The sequence below is a fragment of the Hydra viridissima genome, unplaced genomic scaffold (genome assembly GCF_058129835.1).
Source record: "Hydra viridissima isolate aposymbiotic clone 2 unplaced genomic scaffold, HvirCarnegie_v1 scaffold_3, whole genome shotgun sequence".
Classification (NCBI taxonomy): domain Eukaryota; kingdom Metazoa; phylum Cnidaria; class Hydrozoa; order Anthoathecata; family Hydridae; genus Hydra; species Hydra viridissima.
Window position 1 is genome coordinate 20,074,359 of NW_028324302.1, and position 8,768 is coordinate 20,083,126.

Here is an 8,768-nt window from a genome sequence, read left to right on the forward strand (position 1 = left end):
GATGATAGTATTTTGATAAATCTTTTTCGGGTGACTATTTTAGATGGCTGCATCTTAAATTAATCTTAAGTTTAAGATTTTCAGCTTCATTCAAATGCTGCATTTTAATTTGAGTAATTTATTAAGTCTAAGCTACACACGTAATTTTTATCTGTTAATAATGTTCATCATTACGATTGAAAAATAATTTAATGCACTATTTGCATATCAGAAAAAAGGAATTTGTTAAGAAACGTCAAACAAAATAAATATTTTATAAATGAGTGAGAGCATATTAAAAATGAAAATATGAAAGTTAGGGTATTTCATACTTATAAAAAATTATGAATTTTCAAAAATAACAATTCGGTGAATGATTTAATTATCCGGTATTTCTAAGCTAAAATAATTTTTTTTTTCTTTTTTGAGTTAACATGAGTAATGCGATTCTTAAGTAAATACCGTTAAAATGAAAACAATGGATAAAATCACGTTACATTTATATAACGCGTGGTTGTTCAAACATTATTTTAAATTTATATATGAGTTAAAAAACCAAGTAAAGTAGGTTAAAATAAAATGTTTTGAATTAGATTTGTCCATGGGCAAGCATTTATTTTTTTATGCTTTATATGAAATCTTGAGCCATTTTTAACTGCAAACTTAAGTATGTTGATGCTTATGTCAAATGACAATGTTTTGCAAATAATAGCACCAACTAAAGTCTGGAAAAAAAAGCACCTAAAAAGATTTCTCTTACGTGTTAGCTCATTTGTCCTCATGCGTAAGGGCGATGAACTAATAAAATATATATTTTTACAATCTTATACTCTATGTATATTCTTCAAAAGGTTTGATCTAATAATCTTTTGGCGTTCGAAAGTTATGACATTGTAGACTTCAACTATTTCTAAAATGAGAATTGCAAGCTTTTCATGATCATAACTTTTTAACACTGAAAAAGTATTATATGGAATTTAAAACCTGCAGATGAACTGCCTAAAATTGTTATGTGTGAAATATCAAAGTATTTTGTAGGCGCACAAGGATTAGTCCGAATATACTATAATTAAATAAATTGTTAAATAAAAAAATACATCTTCATTGAACTGAATTTTCATTTAATCAAGCTTCAGCATGAACTAAACAGTTTGATTAAATCTTTCTTAGATTTGAGGTTTGGAACAACATCTCTGTGCTCTATTCTTGCTCTGATGAAACCATCGCGTTTCTGAAAATCATGAGCAGTAGCTGCTGCTTCAGTCACTTGCTTTACAACTATTTCACATAACTGGGTGTTAACAGAATGGTAAGGTACTTCCATAGAAAAATCTATTACTTTTTTAAAAACTTTTTTTGTCATGCTCCATGTAAAATTCGGTTCGAGATTTGTTCATTATCCAGCCTATGCGTTCAAGAAGATCAAAGCATCAAAGCTGAGTTTAGGCTTTTTTCGGTTTCTTACACACTTGCATCACCTGATGCAAGTGTGTAAGAAACCGAAAAAAGCCTAAACTCAGCTTTAATGAGCTTGCAAGAAGAGAATAAAGAAGAAGCTCAGAGTCAGCATGAAATACCTAATTTTGTATAGGCTTTGTAACAACATTCTTAACTTCGACTGTTTGACCTCTTTATAACTGAAGAAGTTTAATTAGATGATGGAGCTCATCGAAAATAGAGTGTTTTCCCTTGATTCTAAATTACATATGAAAGTATACTTAAGCGACGAACTGAGAGAGAACGTTTAGATTTTTTAAAACATCGTTTTCCGAGCCATGTTCACTAATTGGAAGGGTCGTCTGACCAGTTTTAAGCCACCTGCTAAGGAAAATATTTCCACACTTTTTGTTAACAAGTGAAGGTTTAAGATACTTGATTCAAGGCAAGAAAATTAGATCATTTCTTCTAGGAATCATCGAGTTATAAAACCCGATTGCAACTTCTCTAACTGGTTCGTTCGGACCCTTTAAAGGTGTGTAATGGATCAAATAGATTCCATCTGGTTCAGATGTAACACTTCAGTATTCTTGCTTTTCTAGTATTCGACAAAACGATTTAGTAATTAAATCTTCAATCAAAATTAGAGTAGGATCATATTTTCCGTCTAGAAATATCCCTTTGATAGGTACTTCAACAATTAGTTTTTCTAACGAAACTCTAGTTTTAACCATAACTTTTTGTCTGGTTCTCCAAACGTTTTTGGATCGCATGCTAAACTAGACGTTATTTGAGTAAAGTTATTAGATTTTATCAAATGTTGAAGGAAAGCAGATACAATTGCAGATATAACAACAGCTTATGTGCCAAATCGAAGAGATCCTTGAGCTGTATTGGGGATCTTTTTGTAATTCTGTTTAATGGTAACAAGTGGGGAAGTTTTATGCTTGATTTTATTGGAGCTTTCTTCAGAAGATACTTCATTACAAATGGACTTAGAATTTAAGCCCATTTGTCTAAGTTAGATGATTAAAAATTTAAAAGACAAAAAAGTTTTTTTAATTTTTTGTCGCGTAGATGAAGTTTTTTTTATTTTTTTTTGGTTGACTATTGTTTAAATTACACCAACCCATAATAAAATCACTTCCAAATGTCATTTTCAAAAATTTTTCAGTATGACATACCCTGCTGGAAATGGAAAGAAGTTCAACCGCATGCTTAATTTTTGTAAAGATAATTGAACGGGAAAAAACTTTACTTTTATGAGTGGACAAAAGACTACATCTAAAAGGAAGTGTCGCATTGTTTAAACAATACTACCTGAGAAATTCCAAATTGATTTAAAAAGCAATCACAATATCAATAATTTTGTCCACTCCGGAGCAGGAGTGGACAACTTTTTAAATGTCTTGGAAGACTTGAACAAACGACTTCAAAATTATTGTTAAGAAGATGCTGACTCCCAAATATTTGGGAGTCAGCATCTTATTTACCTAAATAACTTCGCATCACAACTGAGCAGTATCAAGAAAGCATTTCCACAGCATTTTTACGGCTCCTTTGAAAAAGATAGTCCAATTACCGAAATGTTTTTCTTCTCGCTTGTAATTCCAACAACCTTCAAGTAGTTTCTTTTTTGAAAAAGAATACACACAATTAGAAAAAAAAATTAAATTAAGAATATTGAGGATTGTTGTGGTCATAAATTATATACAATTGTTCAGTTAAAGAGTTTTCGCAAAACAGTTTTCAAAATATAAGCTAAAACAAATGTGGATTCAAAATGTTGAATACGTTAAAAATTAAAAAATAAAAGTTGCTTTTGAGTTTTTGCTTCGGAATGTTTTTTTATAATTATTGATTTAGTCTATCACCAATAACTGGTTATTATTGAAATAGCATCATCAGCAACTTGGTTCTTTGAACAGATATTAGCCCATCAAACTTATGTAAAGCGATTCACTGTGCACTAATATATTGAGCTGATGTTATATTATTATTTTGCGTAGATTACATTTTTCAAGAAGTAATTTATTCTCCTATTTAGTTTGCGATTGGTAATAAAATAAATAAAACAGTATTTGGTTAGATTTTGATTTGCTGCATTATGAACGTTTCGTTTCAAAAAATTACACTCACGTTTTAAGTTCGTTAGAATTAATTTCAGCTAATTGTTAGGGAGAAGCAGTGTATCAACTAAATTATTTAACTACTTGTGTAAAACAGTTTATCAATTCAAAACAATAACTGTGAAATAGCTGTTAGACAACAAAACTTGCTCATACTTTCCTATGGTTTTCAATGATTTCTACACATCTGGTTTTGGGCAGATTGGGTTAGAAAAAATTGGTTCAATTCACAAATAAAGTTTATTAGACACCAAGTTTGATAATTTTCTATTCCAGATTTACAGTTTTGATTCCCTTTTAAATCTAATAAACTTTTTTTATCTGTGCTAAAAAAATATATTTTTTTAGCACAGGGAAAATTAGTTAACAATATATGTTGAAAGTAAACGTTATTCGTTATAATTTAATATTACTCTAATTATAGGGGAACCCGGGGTAAGACGAAATACTTAAGCAAAACAGTCAGATTGGGACACGAAGACACCTACATATTTCCCCCTATTTTACTGATCAAGAAGCCATATGTATATCCTGTATGATTCCGTAGTAAACATAGTAATATATCATCCACCATGATGGCTAGCTTCAATATGGCAAAGGTCCTGAAAATCCCATCTTGCCCCCGGTATAGGGGTAAGATGGGATACCCAAACCATCTTAACCCAATCACCAGGGCACGATGGAGTGACACAGAAATCCCATGAATAAAAATGATGCTAAATTACATTAAATTAATAAAAGTGAAAAAAATTTAAATGAGTGCCAAATTTAATCACTATTGGCATATAAAAGTATGCTACGTATGGGCATATTGCTATAACCTATTGCCCAGAAGGCAGAAAGTATTTATTTATTTAGCATATGCAAAAGAAAAAAGCACAGAAAGTGAATTTCAGAAAATGGTAAACTATGTAAATATATAGTGCATGGGGCAAGATGGGATACACTTATACCATCTTGTCCCAAAGGCCTTAGACCACCTTGCCCCAAGTGGTGTGATGATAAGTTATCAATGTTTTCAGTAACAAATGCCGTGTAAGCTCGATTAATTTATCACAAATTCAGTCATATAAGCCAGCATTAAAGTAACGAGTTGAAGGTTCAGCGAAAACTTACTTCTTTATATTTTATATATTTTTATCAGTTTCATCGCATTTTACATCAACATCTAAAAATTAAACTTTTTCTAATATTTTTTCAAAGCTTTTAAAACTTTCATTCTCGTTGTAGTAAAAAATCACGTGATCAAAATTTCACAGTCTGGTACCTTGCCTTTTCCAAAACATGCAGCTGATGTAGCGCAAATTCATAATCCCTTCTTGCCCCAGTATCCCGTCTTACCCCGGGTTCCCTTATTAATTAAAGAATTTATTTTTGAAATAAGGAAGCTAAAAATACATCTGAAATATTATTTTTAGAAGTTTAGTAGCTGACGTGTTTAAGTGTTTTAAATGAGCTATGAAGCAGGACTGTCCATTAAAATCTATTTCATGACCTCCTACTCAGGTATGTTTTCAAAACTTTTTTAAGTTTTCTTTTTTCTAAGTTTTTTACAAACCAATATGTGTTAAACATGCGCTGCACGTAGGAGTATTTGACGATTTTAGCTGGCCAAAATTATTTCTTTCTTTTTAACAGCTGAAAACTTTACCATATGACAAGAAATTGTAAATTAAATTTTTTTTGTACAAATCCAAGTCAGTGGCGTTCAATATAGGGGAAAGATGGGTACTTTAGGGATTACAATTTATTCTATTCAATAGGATTTGAGGAAATAAAAGATATATTATTTTTTAAACTTAAATTATGGTAAATAACATACTATATTTTGATATTTAATTAGATTCGACTTCGTCATTGTCAGAATATTTTTCATTTTCGTTGTTTTCAGTGTCGGAATCTTGGACTTCTCCAGGAAGAAGCAATTCCACAGCTTCTTTTGTTTGTGTTTCTTTTTCCGAATGCTGGACAACAGAGGGTCGGATGTTAACAATAACCTATTGATGATATCTTGGTTACAATCTTTTCTAGAAAATTTTCTAGCATAGCTAAGTCTGTACTCCCGGAAATGTTTGTTTCTGGCTTCGGCAGCCTCTTCCGACAATTGTCCAATTGGCAAAAGCGCATTCTCTACTATATCAGGACCATGTACTAAAACTTTATGCAGAGTTGGAGTCATATGACACCAGGGGTATAATTCAACATAAAGCTTTGCAGTATCCAAAGTATACTGTCTGAACTTTCCTACATCAATCTTGTGGCCACTGGAAATTACTTCTAGGATAATTTTCATTCTGGAAATTAAACGGAAGTCTACTCCAGTGATATCTGCAGATGTTTCCGGGTCGTTGAAGAATCTCCGGCTTGTGTTGCCGTTGTTGGTATTCCCAAATCGAACCTTAGGTATGTCAACGAGAATGCCCATTTTGCTCTTGAACTCATCTTGGATTTTCTTTTTCCTATCTGAGATGAGTCTCTTCTCATCTTCATTCAGCCTTTTCTATCATTTTTTTACAGGCAATTTGTATGATAGGTGAAGGAGACTTTCAAAACACCGTATTCTAGCATGCAGATTGGATAGTCCAAATTTGTAGCTGCTTTGATTGTCAACACATGTTCTGTCCAAATCATTAAATTGTCTTGATGTTGCTCCACAAATATAACATCGCATGGTCGATTTAGTGGTGGTTGCTGCGTTACAGACTTTTCCGTCAATCATAGTTAACATCATCACATGTTCTGCTGCTATGTCTTGAAGTTGAGTTGGTTTCAAGCCTGCAATTTTGTTTTCCATGTAAGCAATTTCTTCAGCTATTACATCAGCAGTTTCTTTTATGAACCTAATTCGAATTGGACTGCAAAACCTTGGAGACGATGGTGTAGAGTTTTGCCAGATAACCTTTTTATTTACTCCACAAGTCAGCTGTAATGGAACCATTGAGCATTGAAATATACTGGCATCAGAATTAGAGTCATCCTCAAACTTTTAATTAAACTGTGTCTGCTGGGAGCCATCACAACCCCATTTCGTAGATAATTTTATTTGTTTACGGATCAGGATAGCATGTTTTTTTTTCTTCGACCAAAATACTGTAGCAGGGCCATTGCTTCTTGTCACTTGTACGTACGATTTCATATTGAGATTTTGTTAGGCCTGCGTCAGTAAATATTAAAAAAGTCTCTAACGGTGTCAATGATTTTTTTGTTGGTTCAAGACTGCTGCGATAGGCTTTTTTATACTTTCCCGCTCGTTTGGAAGATGTTTTAAGATCTTTGAGGACGGTTGCAGCACTTCTTTTGTCACTTGTTGTCAAACAAGTTTCAGCTGCAAAAACAATAGCATGGAACCAGACCACATCTTTCCTGAGCTGTTCTGTTTTTCCCCTCTTTGAACGTTCACTAGAATCGACAAAACTTTTTCTTGGTCGTCCTGCTGATGATGGAGTGGATGGGGTATCCGGTGTTTGGAAACTCCCTTGCAGCCAAGGGCCATGCTTCTTAATAAATATTTCATGAGTTCTGGATGAAGACGACCACATTTTTCTAAAAATAGTTTTCAACCGCTACATTTGACGCTTGTATACTGTTTTTAGTTCTTCGGTATATTGATTTCTTGATAACAAATTTTGATCAGCTAAGTCCATTTTTTCTTTGAAATTTGGAGCCTCCTGCTGCTGAATACTGTTGTAGAAATCCAAACGAGAGATTGTTTGCATTCCTAATGACTCATCTAGAAAAAAAATTAAATTGAAAAATTCATCTTGGACCTTGATGTGCTTAGAACATGATTAAAATTTAGATGGCATCAACAGGCAGTTGAAATTAAGATTTTTAAATAGCTAGTGGTATAAACTCATAGAAAAACGAAAAAAACTAAGAGGGTTTCAATGCGCACTACAACTTTTTCACTTTTAAAGTCAAAATTTACTTTAAAATTCGTTTAAAAAAATGCTAATTTTCATGGTACATAACTCTCGTGGTAATTAATATTTCAAAACGGTAGTAAGAGTAAATAATGTACATACCTGTCATAGATTCATCCATGATATAACACTGTAAAACTTCTGTTGTAAACACTTGTACACAGCTTCAATAAACACCACTAAAATCGCTTGTAAATAAAATGAACCACGCAGATATAGATCGGATATTTAACTAGACTGTGTAGCTCCAATTACTACTTTTATAACCAAACAATTAACTGCTCATTAAGCGACCATTATCGAGAGATAATAAGGGTAGGTAATTAAGTGGGTACGGCCACTTTTAATAATTCCAATTTTGGCCAGTTAAAATCGTCAAATACTCCTACGTGCGCTGTGTATAATTGAAGGCCATGAATATGCTATTAATATTATTCAACGCACGTCATAAAGGAGCTAATTTCCTTTAGTCAAACGTTGTTCAAGCTGAATTGTTTTTTTGCTTAATAGTTTTATTATAATAAGTTGTTCTTAAGTGGTATTCTAATTGAAAAGTTATAACTTAGTTGGCATAATTCAATCAACGATAGATTTTCTCTATTAGTTGGACGAACGAAAAAAGGTTTTTAGCAATAGTTTCGTAAAATGGTTCTATAAAAAAAACTCTTAGTTTAGATAGTTCGTACTTACATTATTAGCTTTTTAAAGAGAGTGCATTTGTTTGAGCAGTATACCTTTATGGATATTAAACTTGTTTGGTAGCAATACTTTTTTAAAAAAAAATCTTCAAGGAAATAGAATTTCCCACAGATATGAGAATTAACTGAGGATACAAGGATATAAGCAGATTTCTAAATCCTCATATTGTTTGGTCGAAAACTAAAAATCTAAGTTAATAATGATATGTTAATGAAATTTTTTTTCTTTTTTTGGTATTTCTAGGTTGTTTAATTAGTTAAAGATAAGAGCGTGTCCTTTAAACTTAAGTTTTGGTTTATGCTCAAGCAATATTGAAACCTATTTAATATTTATCATTTCTATATTTAAACCCATTCTTTTGCATTGCTACTGTAATAATAAGATCAATATTACATTCAATATTATCACGTTAGATGATTTTACATCATAGTTGTGAAAAGTTTTTGCGGATTTTAAAAGATTTCGTCAGACAGACAACAGCTTTTTTTTTAATTACTTGGCTGAGTAAGTTTCGCGGTAAGTTTTATTCAAACTTTTGTAAATCTGTGTTTATGTTCTATGAAAGTTTTGTTTGTAACTGCTTCAAGCTTATTTTATTTTA